General features: G+C 50.2%; 1 protein-coding gene across 1 annotated transcript in view; it reads right to left on the bottom strand.

The window, feature by feature from the left end:
- SPTBN2 (spectrin, beta, non-erythrocytic 2) overlaps window positions 1-658 on the bottom strand; it is a 33296-nt gene extending 32638 nt beyond the window's left edge. Inside the window, exon 1 of the mRNA XM_012725303.1 lies at window positions 154-658. The gene's annotated coding sequence lies outside the window, so the exon portion shown is untranslated. The remainder of the gene's footprint in view (window positions 1-153) is intronic.
- Window positions 659-11294: the final 10636 nt, after the last annotated feature.

The raw sequence follows: 11294 nt of genomic DNA, 5'->3' as shown, positions 1-11294 counted from the left end.
GGGCACCCGCGAGCGGCCGGGGTGCCCCCGCCCCAGCCCGAAGGGTTCGGCCGCGGGGCTCGGCTGTGGCGCTACCCCACCTTTCTCCCCGGCTGCTTGGCGTCCAAAATCCGTATCTGCGGGACGCGCGGTCCTCCCTTTAAAGGCACTCACCGCCCAGACGTTTCCCAAGATGCTGCCTGTTGGCCTTTTCAGATGCTCCGCTTTGGACACCTCCGCTCCATCTCCCCTTAAGCCTTTCTTTCACCCAGCCGCTCTCCCTGCCGTCCTCCTGCGGGCAGGCAGGCCGGCTCCAGTCCCCAGCGCGGCTCCATGGTGGCGTGCTGGAGGTTCGCCTTCTCGCCGACCCGATTCTGGGAACAGTCCTCCCCAGCTGCTCTCAGCTCCTTCTCAGCGCCTCTCATTTATCAAGCAGAATTCAGCCTACTCACTGCCTTGAGGGAGGGGGCTGGGGGAGGGGACGGACAGTTCTAGGCCTGGCACAGCTGGGTTTCTGCTCGGGTTATTAGTGTCTGAGTGGTCTAAGGTCTGAGTTCACTAGCCACGGCGAAGTGCTGTGATGGGGAGGAAAGGACAAGCAATAATCACCAAGTGAGAGAGCGCCAGGCGGGCGCTGCCAGTGCATCTCCGCCTGTGACCTCCTGCACTTCTCAGAGGTGGATACTGTTCTTCCAGACTAGGAAACTCAGCGCGGCCAACCCGGTAAGAACAGAAGAGGGGCGGGGTCTTCGGGGGTGGGGGGGACAGAGCAGTTGGAGCTTGACCATTAGGTTATCTTGTCTCTGAGGTGCTGGGCCCCTTTCCCTAGGGGAACGTCTGACATGGCCAAGTAAGAGGCACAGCAGAAAGGGCTTTCCGTGGTGTATGCACTTCTACAGATGGTAGTGGGATTTTGGAGGCCCCCCCTTTCTGAGAATGTATGCACACTGAAACAAGTCTTTAAAGTTTTTTCAGATATGATTGGCGAGGTGGTGTCATTTATGTTAAATCCACTTGAAGTGCTGGCAGTCCTAACTAGTATCATCCCACCTATCTGACCTCAGTTTTCCTAGTCTATAAAATGGGCTGGGAGCGGTCAGGGCGATGCATTAGAAGATGACCTTGAAGTTCTCTTCTGGCCCGGATTGTCTGACTCTACCCCTAAACTGGAACAGTGCATCTACCAGCAGTCTGGAAATGGGTCTGCTGGGCTGGGCTTCCTAGGAACTGCCATTCAGGCTGTTTATTATGTATTTTTGAATAAGCAGTCACTCCTGGCTGTGGAATCAAAGACGGGAGGGCACAGGCTGCAACTGCTCCCAGCCGCAGGGAGACTCGGTCAGCGATGTTACAGCTGATGGGACAGAATCAGTAGTGCTATTCTGAGGCTCCAGACCTCCCCCCTGCAGCTGCTGTGTTCTGTGGGGACCTAGGGGCTCCTCCAGAGCCTGAGATCTCGCCAGGGTTTTAGGTCTTAATGATGAGCACAATGCATTTTCTGACCCTTTGAAAGCCATATGAGGTAAACACTCTTCTTCTCATTTTATTGAGGGGCAAATTGATGGATGCCCAGATCCCTGAGCGAATGCCCACGTGCACAGAGTCAGTCGTGTTAGAAACAACATCTGACCTGTTCTTCCTGGGGAGGGGGCGAACCAGAGTGGTTCAATGCATCCATTTTGGAGTCAAACTCCAGGCTTTAAGACCTAGTCTTGCCACCTAAGAGCTGTTGACCTTGGGCAAGTTACTTAACCTCCCTGGGACTCAGTTTCCTCACCTGTAAAATGATACCTAGTGCGATGATCAAACAAGTATGGCAGATAAAATACCAGGTATACTGGTGTCCAGCACATAGTAAGCACGCGGCCATTATTATTTCCCCCTCCTCTTCCCTTTACCATCCTTTTTCCCAGTTGGGGGAGGAAGCATGCTCAGTAAAGGAACACTGAGATCAGCGCGTCTCTGCTGTCACTGAGTTGCTCTGGAAACTTGTGATTTTGCTCTTCAGTGCGTCAGTACAGTCAATGATGAAGAAAACGTAGGCTTCCCTTTCGCTGGGTGGCAAAAGTGAGTGAAATGATGTCCAGCAAGCGTGCTGAGCTTCTCGGGGCATCCAGATTTGCTGATTACGTGACCAAGATCCAAGGAAAGGTCTTGGTAGGGACTTGCTGGTCCCAGATCTGCCAACAGAGACGAATTCTCAGCTCTCACTCCCAGACCCTGGAAGCCGGGTGTCTCCTTCTGCCTGAGACTTGTTTTGGCTCCTGCCCTAAGTCCCACCCCCTCCCACAGCCTCATGACTCTCGCTCCTTCTGGCGAGCTCCCTCTCTTCTGGCTCCTTCCCACCAGCCCTGAAATATGCTCAAGGATCTGCTAGCTTCAAAAATTAGTAAGAAACGCTAGTCCCTTCCGGGATTGCCCTTACTGTCTGCGATCACAACCTTCTGGAATCGTTTGAATTCCCTGGCCCCGCCTTCTCGCCGCCCAAGCCATCAATCATTCCTTCAGAAAACACCTGGCTTCTGCGCCAGGCGCTGACCTGTGATCTGGGGCTCTAGCGGCGAGAATAACGGACCCTGCTCTAGCCTCTTGGAGCTGCCAGTCTAGTGTGGTTGCAGGTGTTCAAAAAGAACGGCTCACGGGGACACCGCAAAGCACAGCGATGATGTGGATGCCCGTGTGGTCCAACAGGGTCCGCGCCTGAGTGGGAGTGGGGGCGGGGAACAACTTCAGAGCATCTGAGTTAGACTGAAATGTGAGCGTTAGCCAGGTAGGATGGGGAATAACAGCAGCAGTTGCTAACATTCATGGAGGGCTCATTTCTAGCATTCTAGACGTGTAGTTTAACTGCAAAAGGTAAATATAAACGCTATTGTACAGATGAAGACAGGAAGATAAAGAGAAATGAGCTTTCCATAGTGTGTTTTCCATTTCTTTTGCCCCAGCCTGTCCCCTGACATGTAAACAGTTGTGAGAGCCTTCACGATAGACCCCTACGCGGGTGACAGAGAAAGAGCAGAGCCGAATTCTTTCAATTCTTAACTAGAGCTTTTAAATTCCACTACAGAGGTTTTTAGAATTCCGGTGACATTGACATATGACACTCTGTGGGCTTCAGGAACAGCATCATCACTCGATACGGGTGTGCGAGGCAGTGACCCTCCATCAATCTAGTGAGCATGGTTCACACTGCAAAGCTACATTACAAAACTCTGCTGATGAGAATATTTTTTAGTTTAATATAACAGTTTATTTTTACATCATTTTGTGCCTTTTCCATCTCAGCTGTCATCCCCGTGGGCTTCCCATCACCAAATCATCCGTGTGCTATCACCATAGTCCAGTGCACTTCCCTCCCCCCCTTTTTTATCCCAGCCCCCACCCCACCCCCATACAATGTCTCTGGTATATAGCTGTTCATTATTATTGTTATTTTCTCCCTGGTCCTTTATGCTCCTGCTATGAGTGAAACCATCCGGTATTTTTCCTTTTCTTGCTGGCTTATTTCCCTAAGCGTGATCCCTTCCAGCTCCATCCATGTTGCTGCAAAAGGCACGTGTTTATCTATTTTGATCGCTGGGTAATATTCCATGGTGTATGTGTACCATATCTTTGGAATACAGCCAGCTGATGAGAATTTTTAAGGTTGTTATCCCGGCCACCTTCAAGTAGGTAAAACAACACCATTGACTATAGTTGCATGTTTAATAGGACATGGCGTGACTTCTGTTCTCTCTGTAATTTTCTATCTCTTGAACCCTTTACCTATTCCATAACCTCCTCCTCTCCTGGCAACTACTAACCGTCAGAGATATTTTTGAAAGCTCTGTTTTTTTTTTTTAATTGTAAGAGCCAGACTCTAGAGAGGAGATTTTCTTTCCCTTTTGCAGAATTTTCTTTTTAAATATCGAGTGACAGAATCTGGTAAACCTATAGCTCAGATGTTACACCGTCAACTGCTGAGTTGGGAAGAACATATGAGCTTCTCCTCCACAAGAAGATAACACTTTTGAGCTTGGAGCAGAATTGAAAAGGATTGGGAGAGGAGAGCGAGAGAATTAAGATGCAATAGTGGCCTCCTGCTCTCCCACCACCCAACAGGACTAGACAGAGGGCTTATGCTGCATCTACTCCTGGAACTTCAAAGAACCCTGCGCTAACAAAAGGGGTCTGCCAGCAATGACAAGGCCACCGGTGTAGACAAAGCTGGTGTGAGATAAATTCCATTTCTGTACCAGCCGCCCCCCACCCCGGACCCCCCAGCCCTGGTCTCCTTGGCTTTTTTTCTTCCCTTTTTTTTCTGAATTGCATCATTAAAAAAAACAAATCGAGGTTACATTTGTTTACAACTCTGTATATGGTTTGGGGCTAGAGGTTCACACCTCTGAAAATGTAGGCCACCCCACCCTGCCCCCTATGTACCTGTGATCCTCCACCTCCAACCACTTGTTGTCTCCCTGGCTTCTTGACAATTACAGGAAATCTGAGAATTTCCTGAGGATCCAGCCCTTGAGAGAAGAGTGAACACGAGCTGAGCACTAGAAGTCAAGGGAGCTTATGGGGTGCAGGGGCTGAAAAACCCATAGCCCAAGGCTGGGAGCAGATGGAGGTTGAGTAGTACCAGGGAGGGCAGCGCTGGGAGCCACCGAGTTTCCCACCCAGCCATCACTGGCTTAGTTTGAAAAGAGCCTCATGGCCAAATGAAGGGCAGGAGGCTGTGCTAGCTCAGGCCAGGGAGGCAAAAGTAGGCACTTGAGGCACAGCGGGTTAAGGTGCAGCACTGTGAAGCTGTCCACACCATACGAGTTTGATCCCCGGCCAGGGAGTGACCCACAGGGCTCAGCAGACCTCTCCTGACCCGCCCGCTGCTCCCCTCAGTGGACTTCATCAATCTGGCTGTTCTGCTCCCCACTCACTCTGTCTCTGGTGAATCCTCTGCACCTCTGGCCTGTACCCCAGTTCTGTATGCATAAGTAAATAAAAAAAAAAAAAAACCTTGCAGTGACTGAGTTGTTTTGCACTATTGAGGCTCATTACTTCCTTGCTGTTCATCAGGGGCTGAAGCGCTATGCTGAGGATTGTGTTTTTAAAAGCACACATTTCCCCACCTGAGACTGTGGCTGGAGACGTAAATAAGCCTGCTGGGTACCAGGACAGGTCTGGAGGGCATGAGTTGTGCTCAGAGCCTTCTAGAAACTGAGGTTACTGTGGACCGGGAGGCCAGTGGAACACCTGCTACAAGATGAATTGCAAATCATCATGTATTTGAAAGTCAAAGTGTTCAGATGAGCCAAGAGAGTCTCAAATCAAGATGGGGCTGGGGGGTAGAGGAGACATGGAAGACAGGGGAGGGCAAAGACCAGAGAGGGCGGTACGCACAGGCCAGGGCACTGATGTGGTCGCAGCCCATCAGTCTGTGAGGACACGCGGCTGGAGACTAACACTGGAGACACCGGAACTGACTGGAGGACACGAAAGTATGACAGTCATTTTTCTTTGTCCAGTTTGGATTCAAAAAAGTACTTATTTATGGACCATCCTTCCCAGACTATTTTTAACTTACAACCTAAACGCCATGAAAAACTGGGTCTAAAACCCACCGGAGTAATTCTAACCCAGCTAGAAGCAGGCTGGGATCAACCATGATCCTCAAGGCTTTGGATCTTCCCTGGCAGTGAGGAACCTTCTTCCTGCAAGAAACTCAGGCCATGAACCCCTGGGGCACACAAACCCTTTGATAAAATGTCTGATTGCATGCCTGTACCTAAAATATTGGGTTGTTAGAAAAGTCACGACACTTTTTTGCTTAAAAAACAGAAAAAAAAGTCATGTATTATCCGACAACTCAATACATGTGGCAGCATCTGCCTGATGCTAATAGCTGAAGGGGAGGTTATTTGTTTGTTTGTTTAAAGATTTATTTATACATACAAGAACTGGGGTACAGGCCAGAGGTGTGGGCAGGGAGGAGAGAGGATTTCCCCAGAGGCAGAGTGGGAAGCAGAACAGGCAGATCAATAAAGCACACGGCTGAGGGGAGCAGCGGGGAGACAGGAGAGGTCTGCTGCGCCCTGTGGGTCATTCCCTGGCCGGGGATTGAACTTGTGCTGCAGTGGATGGGACAGCTTCATAGTGCTGAGACTTAACCCATTGCGCCTCCAGGGAGGGCCAGCTGAAGGGGAGTTTTAGGGCTCCCTTCATCAGCTTGTACTGTAAAAGATGAGTTGTGCTAGGGGACTCATGGCGGCAGATGCAGAGGATGGATTTTGAGGCTAGAGGAATTCTGGCCAATCCCTGGCCCGTAGCCTGCTTCCCCTGTTGTGGACACAGCTCGTTGTTTCAACAGCCTGAAATGTTCTGGTAGTTGAGACACAAGACTCTGGAGTCTTATGATCTCATTGGGCGTTGGGCTACTGTGTGTGAATCATGTGACCTTGGAGTTCTAGCTTCTTTAAGCCTTGGTTTCCTCATCGGCAAAGGGGATGGTTTTTTTTTTTTTAATTTATTTTTATTTATTTTTACATCATTTTGCACATTTTTTTTTCCATCTCGATTGTAATCCCCGCGGGTTTCCCATCACCATATCACCCCTGTGCCACCACCATAGTCCCATGCATTTCCCTCCCTCCCCCCCCGGTTTTGATCCCATTCCCCACTCCACCCCCACAAAATGTCTCTGGTATATGGTTGTTCATTATTTTTGTTATTTTCTCGCCTGGTCCATTATACTCCTGCTATGAGTGACACCATCCGGTATTTTTCTTTCTCTTTCTGGCTTATCTCACTAAGCATGATCTTTTCCAGCTCCATCCAAGTTGCTGCAAAAGACATGTGTTTCTCTTTTTTGGTTGCTGAGTAATATTCCATTGTATATATGTACCACATCTTTCTAATCCAGTCATCTACTTTTGGGCATTTGGGCTGCTTCCATGTTTTTCCAATTGTAAATAAAGCAGCAATAAACATGAGGGTACAAGTATCTTTTTCAATCAGTGTTTTTGTGTCTTTTGGGTAGATACCTAGGAGTGGGATTGCTGGGTCGTAGGGAAGCTCCATGTTTAGCAGTTTGAGGAACCTCCAGACAGTTTTCCATAGTGGTTGTACTAGGCAAAGGGGATGGTTTTAAAGAAGGAAGCTGCAATGATAAATGTTAGCTGTTGCCATCATTATTTAACTGGTTTTGCATATCGGCAACTCTCGCCTTGCAGGAAACATAATGTATGAAAATCTGGATTTGTGTAAAAGGTTAATGTGGGAGGTTATTTAGTTTACAAAAGGATTCTTGAGTTTATGAAAGAACTGATAACAGGGTTTCTTTTAAAATCAGCTTCCCAGGATGTCTAAAATGGCTTGATTCACACACGCAGTTATGTAACTTTTCAGGAACACAGCTAGTGTACAAAGCCCAGGACACCTGCAATGCAATCATTCAGGCTGGGTCTGAGCCACTGTGACATGTGAACAATAACAATCCTGGTATCCTCCACTCCCCATTATAAAAGGATCAGGTACATTCTCTGTGGTTTCAAAGGGCAGAACTGGGGTGAATGTGTGGAAGATATAGCAGGGGGAGATTTCCTTTCAGTATAATGAAAAACTCTACCAAATCACTACTCTGAGGTGGCACATTTCTCAGTGAGATACCTCCAGGTAAAAACTAGATAGATAGCAATGGGTCAGGATGCATGAAATAAGGAGACCAGTTAGGGCAGGGCCCTATGGCCCCGTGAACACTGAGTGCATGGTGCCAGCTCCTTCAATTCTCCACCTTGGGTACCAGGAAGAGGTTGAGGAGGGTGCTAGGTGGAGGCTATGTCAAAGGAGGGTGGGAGCAAAGGAAATGAACTGGAAACAAACCAGCTTCTGGGTTGGGATAGAGTGGATTAAATGATTTCTAAGATTTCTTCTAATTTAAAGGTCCTAAAACCCTCAAATGGTTTCACAGATGTTATTTTAACTATATTCCTGGGAGAATTTTTCTTATTTTAGTTGTGGAAAACTAGAACATAACACCTAAAGTAAGTGATAAAATGGAAAGAGATTTCAGACATCCTGACCCTTTTAGACTTTGGGTCCCAGCGTCTCTTCCACTGGTGAGAATGAGCATTGGTGCACCTGCAGGCAGAGGGACCTCAAAACTAGCACAGATGAAAATCAAGTCAGCCTCAGGATCAGTGAAAAGCCAGCTCTGCTCAGCTTCCATGCTACTAGTTTAAAAGGCTTTGCACGTATTCCCGGTAAAGCCCCGCTGTCTGTCAGCACGTGGAGACGCAGCCCAGACTGAACAGTTGGCAGCAGCCGCCGTGTAAGGGGGCTCCCAGAAGAATCCTTGGCCCAGTTAGCCTCCTCGTCTTTCAAATAAAGTTGACCATCTGGACTTCGGGTCAATAGGTTTCCTTCACCACTTGTGGCCAGATTACACTACAGCTTCCATTCCCAAGCTTCTGTGTCCCAAAGAAAACTCCCTTCTGGTGGACATCAGCCGGCCAAATGGAGTCCTGCCCGAAGAGGAAGAGCCAATTACAGCGAGCAGAACCACCTTGTGAGATCAAGTTTATTGGTTCTCTAGGAAGAGGAGAAACTGGACACTAACAGGAAAGGAATGAATCTCCCGGGCTGGCCCCAGAATCTGCTCTTGGTGGAGGAGAAATCAGCAACACTGTGCAAAGAGAGACTGTCAGTCAGGAAGAACAGGCACTCCCTTCCTCCCGCCCCTCACTCGGTGCCCTTGACCGTCCTCCTGAGGAGAGGAAGAACACAGGGAATGAAGAAGACAAGACCCTAGTTATACAAACGTCAGCATGAGGGGCATTGATTTTTCACCCCCAAGTTGTAGAATGCAGAACAGATGCTGTAGTTCAAGGACTGGCTCCAAGCCAGCGTCACTATGGCCTCCAGTGCCCCCATAACCTAACATCCCTGTGGTGATACCACTGTCTGACTCCTGACAGGAAAGCGGACGGAGGTGACTAGTACGGCTGCCCCAGATTCCGTGCTCCGGGTGGAGAAGGCCTCAAGAAGGTGAAGGGATGCGCTAATCTGGGCTCCGTGGCCCCATTTCCAAGGATGTGATTAGTGGAGAGGCACCTGGGACCTGCTCCATTTCAGGAAACCCGGTTATGGGAACTGGGTGGGGGGACTCATCGCTCAAGACCCGAGAGAAGCAGTTAACCCTTTCCTCCTATCAGGGTGGGAAACAATCTCTTTTAGTTTTTCTTTGGGGGGGGGGGAAGAAGTATCTCCTCACAGGCTTTTACATCAGCCTGATCAGGGGGATCTCAGGATTATTTCTCACCTCAGTTCCTATGGTCAGTCTCCCCAGGGCCTTGGCGTGCTCTAGGGAAGCCTGGGAGAGCAGGGTAGGACTGGGAAGTGTCTAGGAATGATGTCCCCAGAGAGGTCACATTCAAGAGAAAAGCCAGTTCAGAGTCCCTCAAATGTCCTGTTTACCAGGCAACATTCCTAGGCAGTTCTTGTTTCATTTGAAGCCTTGGGTTTGGGTCATGGCCGATCTGGGGCGCTTCAGGTGGGGTCACTTCTGAACAAACAGGAAATTTCTTTTCAGAATAAACAAGATGTTCAAAGTTGATGTGAAGCACCAGGGTAGCTCCTGGTGGGTGGGTGGATAAAGTGTAACCAACCTACCAGAGTTTGAGAACCACACCTGCCTGACCCCCCGCCTTGCTGCCGGGGTTCATGCTACCGCAAGGCCTGTTGGGAGGCCTCTTGGCCAAGGCACCTGCCTTCCCTTCTGCCAACATTTGGGAGGGAGGGTAGATGGGTGGTTGTGTCCCCAAACTCCCTGGGTTAGGTCACTCCTGCTTTTAGGATGGGGTGGGTGTTCCACTGTCTGTGCATCCCAAGGTTCACCCCAAGGATAAGGGCTGGGCACCAGGGTTACCAACTCATCCGGAGTACTTATCATTGGCAACTCTTCCTCCACCCTTCATTCCCAAAGCCATCCTCGAGGCGGGGCTGAGTCAGCACTCTCCATGGGAAATATGTTTGTGTCTTCCTCAGCACCTTGGTTTCTCATTCGTCAGAGAGTGAGGCTAACAATGATCTCACAACCTACTCATGAGAGTGAAAGCATGCATGACAAAGCCAGTGGTTTCGGACAACAGGCCATCACTCAGTAAACCTTGGCAACTCCCCTTCCTAAAGAGGACACATGGGACAGAAGAAAGGGGTCGGAAAGGAAGGCAACAATAATTCCCCTAACGACACCTCTCTTACTAAGTCCGAAATGGTATTAGGATGCATTTTCCAGAAAAGCTACCTTTCTCCGGTGTCTCCCAGTGAACACTGGGATGGTTAACAGCACCTCTAGACAGATTCCAGAAGGCTCATTCAGCTCTCAGGAGACATATTCTGAGGAGCAGCAGGAGGCTGGGTACTGGGCAGGCACTCTGCCAGCTCCCTGGCCCTGTCTGTCCCACCGTCACTTATTTGAGCTGGGGTGGAAGAAAGAATCTTCCCTACAGCCGACACCCTGTCCCAAGCCTGGCCAACAATGCCAGGCAGGCATCTCTTTCCCCAGCTTTCTTTTGTCTGCTTGAGGAACAAGCTGCCAGGTCATCCTTTTGACCTCAGGCTGTTCTCACCACCGCTGGGGAACAAGCCCTGGGTGCAGCAGCTGGAGTCTACAGACAAGCTTTCCTCTAGCTGGGAGGCTCGAGGCAAGATCCAGTTTCTCCCGCCCTGCTCTGGCGTGTTTGCGTTTGCAGTAGGCGTTTGCAGTAGCGCAGAGTCGGATGGACAGAGTGGGCAGGGACAATTCCAGGTGGGAGGGCAGTCCCTTTCCGGGCCTTCCAGGGCCGGGGGGGGGGGGGGGGGCCCTGGCTGAGCACTCTGCAATTAGGGAGAGGACATGCCTGGGGCACGATGCCATTGAAAATACGGGACACCAGTTTGGAATTTCAGGTGAACGAGTACACAGCGGCTTTGAAAAATGTCGTTTTTTTCACTTGACATTCAAATTTAAACGTCAGTCGTGTATTTTTATTGCCAAGTAGCTAGGGCACGCTGGGCAGCTCCCGCTGGAGGGGAGGCTGTGCAGGACCCTGGCACGGGCCACCATCGTCCCTCTGGACTGAGTGAAAGCCGGGCTGCGGCTGTAGCGCTTTGAGAAGGGCCCAGGCTGCTTCGAGGTGGGACCGTGGGAACGTCTCCTTCCGGGAGGAAGGAGGAGCCGTGGCCTGGCCTCATACCTGCTAGCCTCTAGCCCGGGCAGCCGGCTGCCGGCTCTCCCCCGCCCCGCGGGCGGCCCACCCAGCAGCCCCCCGTGAACACTGAGTGCATGGTGCCAGCTCCTT

This window comes from Condylura cristata, unplaced genomic scaffold (assembly GCF_000260355.1).
Source record: "Condylura cristata isolate star-nosed mole 26May11 unplaced genomic scaffold, ConCri1.0 scaffold00015, whole genome shotgun sequence".
Taxonomy (NCBI): Eukaryota; Metazoa; Chordata; class Mammalia; order Eulipotyphla; family Talpidae; genus Condylura; species Condylura cristata.
This window is presented reverse-complemented; position numbering and strand designations above follow the sequence as displayed.